We start from the raw sequence: 12030 nt of genomic DNA on the forward strand, positions 1-12030 counted from the left end.
TCTGCTGATTTCCTCATGCCACATTTCCTCTTGGACTGGCAATGTGCTATGATGATGCAATAGATCAGAACCGGCAAGCAGAGCAGGCCCCGTCTGGCACGTGTGCGTCTGGCTTGACATGCCTCTTTCCGTGGCATAGGTGGCTGCTCACTGTTTATTTCTTGTCTGGTGGAGAGAACTTCTACCACAATGCTAGCCTCTGAAATTGGAGTCTGCCACCCCTTGAGGCTGGTTAGGAGCTGGTCATAGGGTGGTAGAAACCAAACTAGTACCCGAGTTTGAGAAAATGGGTGTGTCTGTCATAACTTGTGAAAATATTTTTCAGTATGCAAAATTACATCACATTTTAATTCAGCTGATATTTTTCTCCAAAGCAACTTTCAGTGCTAAGCTGCTGAAAATTCACCCACATACACAGCTGGGTCATTTTTATTGAAACCTGCTGCTTATGTATAAAAAAAATTACAGCGGTACCTTGTGTTATGAAGATCCGACAATTTTTGAAGGCATGACTTCCAGTTTTATTTATTTAATGGAATTTTCTATGCTGGTCAGGTATAATAGAAAATTTCTCTGTTGTGAAATGAAAAATAGCCTGCATTTCTACTTTTTGGCATTAGGTGCAGCAAAATGCATTGATTTAGTTTCACATTCACATGCTCAGATAGAATGAAACCTCAGGCTGTGGAGGGAGAAGGGAGAGGTGGTGAGGACCACTTATGCGGTTTCTCTGTCCAATTTGTCAGCGTACTATTTTATATTTATTATCACTATATCCAGAAACTGCCCAGTGAACAAACAGCTACATTTATATTATTATGTGGTTTGGACTGCAAACTTAAGTAAACTGCATACTAATAGGTTTAGATGATGCACTGGTGGCTTTCTCCTGGCCAATTTTGTTAGTTTACCACGAGGCATGAGTTTGACATTTAAGGTGAAACACTTTTTAATACCTTCTCCCCATGTGATCCTGCATTACGCTGCAACGAACTCTCTCTATTCCACGTGCTGCATGCGTGAAATGCACTCCATAGCACCGACTGTGAGCTTGTGGCGATCGCTTACTTTTCCTTTTGTCGTTTTAATGAAGACATTGTTAATGAAAGGTAGTAAATTGAATGTTGTCCCATCCCTGGTGTATGCTGTCATACACCTGGTGTTCCAAATACTATGTAGGACACTGTGACCCTGCATTGCATGAGTTGTTGATAAAATAAAAAAAAAAAAAATAAATTCCAGAAATAAAAGTCTGGTGATGAACTTTTCAGTTCGGTTTATCGAATGTTTTAGCAGAATGTAATCCATATATAGATTGAGAAATTAAGCTTTATTATGAAGATTTTGATGTGGTGGGTGGATGTCCAGGACGAGTGGGCAGCCACTGGCACTTGGACTCCCCAGAGGTTTTTTTTCCCCCCTTGCCTTTCAGTTGGGAGTTTTTTTGTTCCTTTCGTCCGTGGCCAGTACGCTTGCTTGTATCTTTAGTAACTGCATGGATACTGTAGTAATTTAATATATAGCCAACTATCTGTCTGTTTGTCTTAAGCCTTTGTTCAGTGCTCTGTGATGCTATGTGAGAAGAGTGTTCCATGAAAATAAATTGAATTGAATTCCCACCTGGGCTGAGGACTGTGACAATATCACCCATCCAGTGCTATAGATGTCGTTATTGATATATTTGTCCCTCGTTTTTGTTCAGAATGTCTTTTGGAATAGAAATAAAATTATGTGCACTGAGGAGCACCTTGCTGTGGGCCAGGATGAGCCTTAATAATAATTACCCAACAAACACTTAAAGCTGCCAGTGTGCTGCAGGGACCTCTTGGTGCTGTTTCTGGCCTGGTTGTACATTACTCTAAAAAAAAAGGATTGTTTTTAAATTTCTGAGACTATTGCAGGAAAAAAAGTTTTAAATGCTCAGTACGAACGGACAAAAAGAAAAAAGCAAAAAACGACCGTAATTAGTAATATCTGCTCAGAAGAGCCTGACATAAAACTTTCCAAAGACCATTGTTCAGGAATGTATTGCCTCCTGGAAGGAGTGAGGCATAGCTTATGAATGTGTTTTGCAGGGTTCGGTATCTGCTGATACTAATGTTACTGAATTGTAAAATTAAAAAATTAAAATTAATTATTGAAGAAAAAATTTTTTTGATCTACACGCAAATTTATTTTTGTCAGTAAAATAAATTATTGTGTAATAAAATGGTACCATTCAGTCCATACACTATAGAAGCAGGACTTTTGCAGCTGAAACCCGGTTCTCAGTGGGGTTTCTGTAATGCCAGCTTCATATTACTATGACAATAACCATAGGGCTGTATGTCGGACAAACCAGAGGCACCGCTGTCCTGTGGAAATAAATGAAAGGATGAGTATTGCCATTCATCACCCTGTTATTTGCATGTTATTATGCTTACATGTGGTGTGTTTCTGGAGGCCTTCTCAAACAGAATTTTTGTGCTGTGCTGTCACTCGCTGCACCTCAGACACGGCAACACGTAAACAAAGATCATATACTATAATTGTGCCTTCTATAATAAACAAGCCGTATTACATCAGCATGGCAAAGTGTTAATTTTCCACCAGAGTTAAAACACATTTCCGTGGAAAACCGCATGTTTTAATTTAGCGGTTCCATTTCTTCATTTAAACAAAAAATCTTAATAGAACCGCCAGTGACGTGATTGACGCATGCAGAAATAGGTTCATTGTTTTGCATAAATAAATATTCCCAAAGTTATAATTGTGTCGCTTATTTTCTTTTGCTGGTCTGATCAGGTTTCCTTCATTTTACCAGATAATTCATTATGAAACATGTTCCTGGAGTGACGTGGCCAGCGATTTTAATACAGAGCCACAGACCAGGGCCCTCATCTGGCTGGAGATGTTCTCCTTTTTAAGTTAAATCTCTCACAGCATAGGATCCATTTTGACCTTTGAAGTGATATCCATATGCTGGACGAAAAGATGAAAAGGAAATGAAAATACAAAACGCAAAGCACCTATACACTGTCACACTTTGTAGTAGAGTTCATTTCCAGAATGCTGGTAAAATCAGTCATGTGCATATAATGTATAGATAATGTGTGTGTGTATAAAATGGAATGACTGAATTAGTCCAGTCTACTGCTAAAACCAGCTAATTGCTGTGTATTTTTCTTTCAGGCAAGTTTACATTAAGCGGTTGTGTTTGGCTTAAGAAAGATTATTTTTAGAACTTTGAACAGGTTAGTTTGCAGATGTGTCAGAGAGATTGGATTTTAATTCAATTCAATTCATTCAATTCAAAATGAAAAAATAAATTCTGTGTTATAAATAGAATACATGATGATTCAAAGTGTACAAACGTTGCTGATTGTTCAGTATATACAAAAAAAAGGGTCTTTCGTTAGAAAATGAGAGATTTTTGGGAAATGCAGAATGTGAAAAGTGCACTATTAATATATAAGTTTATTTGGATAGAGGAAGGAACACATGCTGTGTTCACCTAGAAGTGATAAATTTTCCAATTTCTGCTCTCTTTGCCATTTCATTTATATTCCAGCCGTTATTATTGGACAGGCTGTGGAAAACATGACCTTTTTGACTCTTTGCTAACCTTCCGTTGTTTTGCTCTTCGTGGATCAAGCCAACGGTCTTTTCAGTCTGTAGGTGCAAAAGTAATTAGAGAACATCCAGCAGGTGGCAGAGTAGTTATGGACTTTGACTTGACATAAAAGCTTCCAGATGGGAAGAACTCTAAGGCAAGGCTTCTGTAATAAATTATTTGTGTCGCATCTAGTCGTACTAACTGGTAAAAAGTGTAGGCTATAGCAACGAAGTAAGAATAACGGGACAGAAGTTACCAAAGTTAATGAACAAGAGAGATAAAAAGCGTAGTGAATGTATGAAATCCACCTTTAGCTAGTTTTCTTTCCTCTGAAGGTTGTGGAGATCATTCACCTTGTGTATAGCTTGTCTGGGCAGGAGGGTCTCAGAAAGCTCCTTTTACTGTGTCTTTGTTACACTACTGTGAAATACTCTGTATACTGTGTTCGCGACATAATTTTCACACCGAGTGCAACGGCCCGCTTGTAAGAAGAGTGAATGAATGAACGGACACAGAATGTAGCTGAAAGAGGTTTTTATTTCCTGTTGACAGATAAATGTCCTCTTTTCTTTTTTCCTTGTAGTTTTTTAAAATAATGTTTGACATCAGTTTTAAATGTTTATAGTACTGAGACCGTTTCTTTCAATAAAATTCGGGAAAGGTTAATGATATTCAAACATGCTTACCAGGTTTCATCACAGGATTTAATGACGGTCTTTATTTTTTAAGTCAAATTATTTTGCTTTTAAGTCAAATTTCGCAAACTGGAGGTGCAGAGAACCTGACTGTTATTCTACTTCACAAGAAGTACTTACAGTAGATCACGGAAATTTCATTGCTAAAATGTAACTCTACACCATTCAGTGATTTTTCTTCTTCTTCTTCTAATAATAATAAAAGAATAATAATGAATCTTTATTGTCTACAGCCCTTTTAAAAGCATATTTTTACAACTCTTTGCAAAAAATGAAGAAGATCTTTCGGTCACAGGTGTGAAGCAAAGAAATTTACAGTAAATATCGGTGTTTAAAAATTGCAGTAATATTTCAAAAATGATTTCAAATACAAAGGTTCAACCTAATTCCTAACATAATTCTAACGCGGAGTATCGCTTTTACCGTGACATGTACGACAAAGACATTGTGTTTTCGACACTTTCACGCGCGCAGGTTGGTGCCTCCAGCAGAAAGCCTCAGTCCTGATGCTCGCTGTCAGTAGTGACCTTGTAAAACCTGCTCAAGCCTACTTGCTTGATCTCCACCACCTGGAACACTCACCTGGGCGCTCAGCATCTGAATTTCACTGTTTTGTCTACTCTTTGCGACGGCAAGCTTTTAACGTGTCCAAAGTTCATACGGTAATGAGTGCGGCAGCTCGGGTTGACAGAGGAGGGCAGGAATTCCAAAACAGCCTTTCCCGGCTATATGGCAGCTTTCAGAAACAATGTGCTCGGGTTTTTGAAAAGTTTCCCTGAAAGGAAAGTCCTCGGCTCCTTCGCCTCTAAACAGATGCTTTAAGGACGGACTACGTTCCCGGCAGAAAGTGCTCGAGGTTCCACTATGGAGTAGAGTAGATGTTCGTTTATTTGTAGCCCTAAAAACCTCGGCCCTGCTTTGCAGCGGGTTGCACCGTGTATTTTCTTTAAAGCAAGTACTTTGCTCAAGGGAGCTACAGCTTGAAATGGGATTAAAACCTGTAGCCTTTGGGTCCAAAGGAAGCAGCTCTAACCAATATGCTACCAGCCTCCGCTATGGTACATTCCAGCAAAGTTACGGGATAGATGTCCCACCTCCTGAAGAGCAATCAAGGAGTCCAGGAACCAGGAACAGTAAACATTTATGTTGCTTTATCTGCATCTTGAGTCATTGCCTAGAATTATCTTCTCAGCACCATTAAGTGTTCTTTCTGTATATGGAAAGCTGCGTGTGGTGGTAAGGGGGGGGGGGGGGGGGGGGGTCAATACCCCATTAGAAATTAAGCCTTGCTTCAGATTTTTACATTACATTTATTTAGCAGACACTTTTCTCCAAAGCGACTTCCAGTGTGTGAGTGTGTCAGCCTGATTCTTGAGGATCTTTTCCCACAAGTTATAAAATGCCTCTTAGAATGTGTGTTGTCATCTCATACTGAACTTCAGATTCAGGTAACACGTATTAATAATAATAAGCTAAAAAATAAAAACCTGAATGTATTACTTATGACGTAAAGCCTGTTTCTACACTGCTCAAAAAAACTAAAGGAACACTTTGAAAACACATCAGATCTCAAAGGGGGAAAAAAAAATCATGCTGGATATCTATACTGATATGGACTGGGTAATGTGTTAGGAACGAAAGCATGACACATCGTTTGATGGAAATGAACATTATTAACCTACAGAGGGCTGAATTCAGTCCATTTTGCTGAAATTTCATTGCAGCAACTCAAAATGGTACTCGGTAGTTTGTATGGCCCCCACGTGCTTGTATGCGTGCCTGACAACATCGGGGCATGCTCCTAATGAGACGACGGATGGTGTCCCGGGGTATTCCCTCCCAGATCTGGACCAGGGCATCACTGAGCTCCTGGACAGTCTGAGGTGCAACCTGGCGGCGTCGGATGGACCGAAACATAATGTCCCAGAAGTGTTCTATTGGATTTAGGTCAGGCGAGCGTGGGGGCCATTCAATGGTATCAATTCCTTCATCCTCCAGGAACTGCCTGCATACTCTCGCCACGTGAGGCCGGGCATTGTCGTGCACCAGGAGGAATCCGGGACCCACTGCACCAGCGTAGGGTCTGACAATGGGTCCAAGGATTTCATCTCGATACCTAATGGCAGTCAGGGTGCCATTGTCTAGCCTGTAGAAGTCTGTGCGTCCCTCCATGGATATGCCTCCCCAGACCATCACTGACCCACCACCAAACCGGTCATGCTGAACGATGTTACAGGCAGCATAACGTTCTCCACGGCTTCTCCAGACCCTTTCACGTCTGTCACATGTGCTCAGGGTGAACCTGCTCTCATCTGTGAAGAGCACAGGGCGCCAGTGGTGGACCTGCCAATTCTGGTGTTCTATGGCAAATGCCAGTCGAGCTCCACGGTGCTGGGCAGTGAGCACAGAGTACTAGAGGACGTCGGGCCCTCAGGCCACCCTCATGAAGGCTGTTTCTGATTGTTTGGTCAGAGACATTCACACCAGTGGCCTGCTGAAGGTCATTTTGTAGGGCTCTGGCAATGCTCATCCTGTTCCTCCTTGCACAAAGGAGCAGATACCGGTCCTGCCGATGGGTTAAGGACCTTCTACGGCCCTGTCCGGCTCTCCTAGAGTAACTGCCTGTCTCCTGGAATCTCCTCCATGCTGTTGAGACTGTGCTGGGAGACACAGCAAACCTTCTGGCAATGGCACGTATTGATGTGCCATCCTAGAGGAGCTGGACTGCCTGTGCAACCTCTGTAGGGTCCAGGTATGGCCTCATGCTACCAGTAGTGACACTGACCCTAGCCAAATGCAAAACTAGTGAAAAACAGTCAGAAAAGATGAGGAGGGAAAAAAATATCAGTGGCCTCCACCTGTAAAACCATTCCTGTTTTGGGGGTCATCTCATTGTTGCCCCTCTAGTGCACCTGTTGTTGATTTCATTAACACCAAAGCAGCTGAAACTGATTAATAACCCCCTCTGCTACTTAACTGACCAGATCAATATCCCAGGAGTTTAATTGACTTGATGCTATACTCTGATTAAAAAGTGTTCCTTTAATTTTTTTGAGCAGTGTATATATGACAGAATGTGACTTTTAAATTATTATTATTTATTAATTTAGGTGACACTTTTCTCCAAAATGATGTACACTGGTAAGACGCTTATAGTGATATACCTATTTGTACAGTTGGGTAATTTTTACTGGAGCAATTCAGGGCAAGTACCTTGTTGGAGGGTATCAAAGCAGCAGCCGGAATCCAGACCTTGGTTCTTCAAGAGGAAGGTGGAGCTCTGACCCCCATGATTCCCTCTGTTACCCAAAACAAGTTCAAGGTACTTACAACAATTTACCCATTTATCCAACTGTGTAATTTCTGCTGTATCAGTACAGGGTAAGTACACTGATAAAGGGAATGACAGTAGGAGGTGAGATTCAAACCTGGGTTCTTCTGCACAAGGAGGTACCTCTAAGTACTACATTACCTGTTAACCCTATAATATAATATAATGTAATATAATATGGGACTGGGTTTGGCCGGGTCCTGCTCTCTGGTGGGTCTGGGGTTCGAGTCCGGCTTGGGGTGCCTTGTGATGGACTGGCGTCCTGTCCTGGTTGTGTCCCCGTCCCTTCCAGCATTGCGCCCTGTGTTGCCGAGTTAGGCTCCAGTTTACCGCGACCCCGCTTGGGATAAGTGGTTTCAGACGATGTGTATGTGTGATGCTTGGCTGGGTCCTGCTCTGTGGTGGGTCTGGGGTTCGAGTTCTGCTTGGGGTGGCTTGTGATGGACTGGCGTCCCATCCTGGGTGTCCCCTCCCCCAGCCTTGTGCTATGCGTTGCCAGGTTACCCTCTGGTACACTGCGACCCGGGACAAACGATTTCAGACCGTGTGTGTGTAATATAATATATGAGTTCATATCTGTATTATATATATATCACTTGGCGATAACTCTGGGACCCTGACAACCGGTTAATTAAGACGGATATGTATATATTGTGTGTGTATATGTACATATTGCATATGAGCTTTTCCAAGAGGCAACATTTTTTCAGCAGGACACAATGTAGGTCTGCTGTCGAGCTTTGAGCAGCAAAACCTAAAGCAGTCCTAGAAGAGGACCTTGCAGGACCCCGCAGTCCCAGCTGCACACTTTTGCCAAGTCACATTCCTGTAACAGCTGCCATTTTTTTAATACATCTGCTACACTGACGTGCTTTTTACTTAGCTGTTGTGAGGGATTTATTTTACTTTCTATTTTGGACATTAAACTGAGAATCATCAGCTTGGTCTTTTTTCTAATATTTGTAATTCCCCCCGCTGTTTTTTTTCAGGCTGTTATGGCTTCTGTTACACAACCGGTAAGGCGCTACCGCTGCTGTAGGACGGTGTTTTGACCTTACGTGTCTTTCACTGTGGACATGGAATTTCAAATATTATTTGGAACTGGAGCACAGAGCAAGGCAATATTATAACTTCCCCCAGTGAGAAGAAAAAAATTCCGTGATTGCTACAGTTCAGGCTCTCTTTATTTTTACTATACTTAACCATAAGGCAAGAGTTTGTGGTGACGTAGATTAATTCAATATTTTCCATCCACAGTGACCCCAGCTGCTTAGCTTTCTTGCCACGTACCACATGCTCCGAAGGATGGGATACTGTCGCGAATGATCTGTATACCAGCTTAATAATGCACATTGAGGGTATGGGTGCTCATCCTGTTTGTGTATTTCTAAAGGTAATTTACAAGCCAGTGTCAGAAGTACAGTCTGTTTTTAATGCGTCTTTCTTTCCCAGAAATCATCTTTTAGCTGTAGGGGTGAAGGTAACGCTGTGTGTCGTGCAGCAAACACACCATCAAGATCTTTCTTAACAATATAGGCCCTCAGTGTGAGAAAACTTATTACACATATTGTGTGTGTGTATATATATTTATATATATATATATATATATATATAGGCACATTCGTTTAGCTGACATATTTTTTTTAGAGTAACTTACAATTATTTACCCATTTATACAATGGGGTCATTTCTTACTACAGCAATTTTAGGGTAAGTACCTTACTGAAGGGTACTAGAGCAGTAGGAGAAATTCAAACCTTCAGTCCTCAAATCCAAAAGCAAGCGCTCTAGCCACTACCCTATCAGCTGCCTACACTTATGTATATGTAAAAGTGTCACTATAATAAAATTTTAAGGCATTTTGAGGAGTGCTCTTGAATTCTTTTGATGAGCTGATCACTTTTCCATTGTTTTTCCAGTTAAGCTGTAATAAAGGAAACCAAAATATGCAAAAAAAAAAAAAAAAGAAACTTCATTATATACACCTTTCAAGATATTGTAAGGGTTTTCTTTTTCAAGTGAACTTTATAAAATAATAAAGCGGTAAAATTAAATTGTGAACAATGTAAGATCCCAGAAGAGCAAAACTCTAGAAAACCAAGGAACTTAACCACATGTATGCCAAAAGTGTACGCGATGACATTCTGAACCCATTGGGCTGTGACAAGATTTCCCAGCACATCACTTTGCACAGATCAAAGATGCCGAAGCTCTGGACAGATGAAGTTTCTGTTCAGATTTCATGTGACATCCTGCTGAAGACCCTGTTAAGCCTCCTTGCAGAACGAGTGACCCAGTCATGACCCTTTCACACTTGACTTAAACACACACACACACACACACACACACACACACACACACACACACACACACACACACACACACACACAAGGATGTGAGCATCCAACAACAAGTTGGGAAAGCGGCCCATCTGTGAAAACATTGAATAAATCTGTGCTTGGGATGGCAGGGCACTTTCTTGTGAATATTCTTTATGGCTTATTGTAAGCTTACATTTTAGCTTTCTAGAGATTTGCTGCAAGTTTATTGTAAAAAAAAAAAAAAAAAAAGAATGAAGACAGTAAATATTTTCACTGCCCGAGGATAGCTTACAAAAAACGGGCTCAAAAACGAGTTGCTGCCTCGCAACAGAATTGGAAGCAGAAAAGGAGGAAAACATCTGCTGCTTTAATATAATAATAAATTAAAAAAAAACAAAGCCAGTATTCATTTTTCTGCCTCAAACCAATATGGGAGATCTCTGGGAAATAATCCATTAAGGAGCTCAATATAACATAGCAGCCCAAAGTGTCTGTCTGGTGCATACACTGGTACTGCAGCTGGGTGAGTTTGAAAAACAAATTACTGTACAATCTTTTTCAGTGTTGCTGTATAGATATAAATGTGGAAATCAGACTGGGAATACATATTATTCTTCAAAGCAAATGTATATTTCCTAATGAAATCCACATAAATGGCATGATTTTTCATTGCATTTTCTTCAGTCACAAAGGACTAAGGTGCCTGTGGATGTATGTAAATTTAAATCTGTTCACTTCATTTTCTTTGTTTAGTTACAGCGTTTGGCCTTTAATACTATTGTTGGAAAAGTGGGTCTAACTTTTCAAATGGTAAAAAGACGCCGCACCTCTTTCAGATGATTATAAGAGTCCTTTCCTGGGTGTGAGTAGTTTTATTTGCTTCGGACTAGTTGCTAATTTTCTCTATAAGCTCAATTGTCAATCCCTTGATTATCTTTTCTTTATTGTGAATGTGCTTGCGGTGGACAGCCATTTCCCCCAGGCAATTTGCCTCTGTATGCATATTCTTTGTTCTTTCAATCTTACTATACATTCTGATGGCACCTAATCAAGCATTTTTACATTTTTTTAGTTCACTATTTGCTGTTAGGTAGTAAATATGTTATTGATAATGTATATGCTGTATATCTATAATGCATTCATGTACAGCATATAGTATTATATAACATATAATATTAAATATTATATTCAGATTTTTTTAAAATGTTGATATAATTAAATATTAGGTATTATATTGCATAATGTATTCACACCTGGGGGGGCGTGGTGGGTTTGGTCGGTGCTTGCTGTGTAGCGGGTCTGGGATTCGAGCCCTGCTTGGGGTGCCTTGTGGCCGACTGGCGTCCCATCCTGGGTGTGTCCCCTTCCCTTGAAGCGATGCTTTACTGATCCAGATAATGAAGCTCTCCAAAAACATCAGAGTGCAACGGCACCAGTCTTGGAACAGTTGTGTTGCACGGCCAGACGCTATTTGATAAACGATGTCATAACGTGAACCTCCCAAAATTTTGTGATGCAGCACAGTACATGAACAACATGGTCGACTTCTAATTAATGTGTTTTTGGAACCTCTCAGTAACGTAGCTAATTACTGCTGCATGGAATAAGTTCATATGTCTTAATCAGATAGGAAATACTTTCTTTTTCATTTAGATCACTTTGTTAATGTCCACGTTCTTTGTTTCATTCTTTGTAACTTTTCTGACAGTAGCTGGAATTCATAGGTGGAAAAAGGTGTTCTGGAGTAGGTCAAGTAATTTGCCCAGAAAGGATCTCATCTTGACTGTCTAGACCTTTTCAAGATAACAAAACTATGTTTTTTTGAGGAAAGAAAGGATAAAAATATTGTACCTAAGGAAGAATAAATGTGTAAGTAAAATAAAGGTACAGAGAAATACCTTAAAATTTATCAAAAGGGTTGCGTTCTCATTGAATTCTCAGAATTTTCTCCGTAACAGTAAAGAAAAAAAAAACCTTTTGAAACATGTTTGTTTTACTGAAAATGAGTTGGTTACTAAGAAACCAAAACCTGACTGTCATCACAAAAATCAGATTTGTCAGGTTTTAGGGTCCCCTTGAGATGAGTTC

This window comes from Scleropages formosus, chromosome 19, assembly GCF_900964775.1.
Source record: "Scleropages formosus chromosome 19, fSclFor1.1, whole genome shotgun sequence".
In the NCBI taxonomy this organism is placed as follows: Eukaryota; Metazoa; Chordata; class Actinopteri; order Osteoglossiformes; family Osteoglossidae; genus Scleropages; species Scleropages formosus.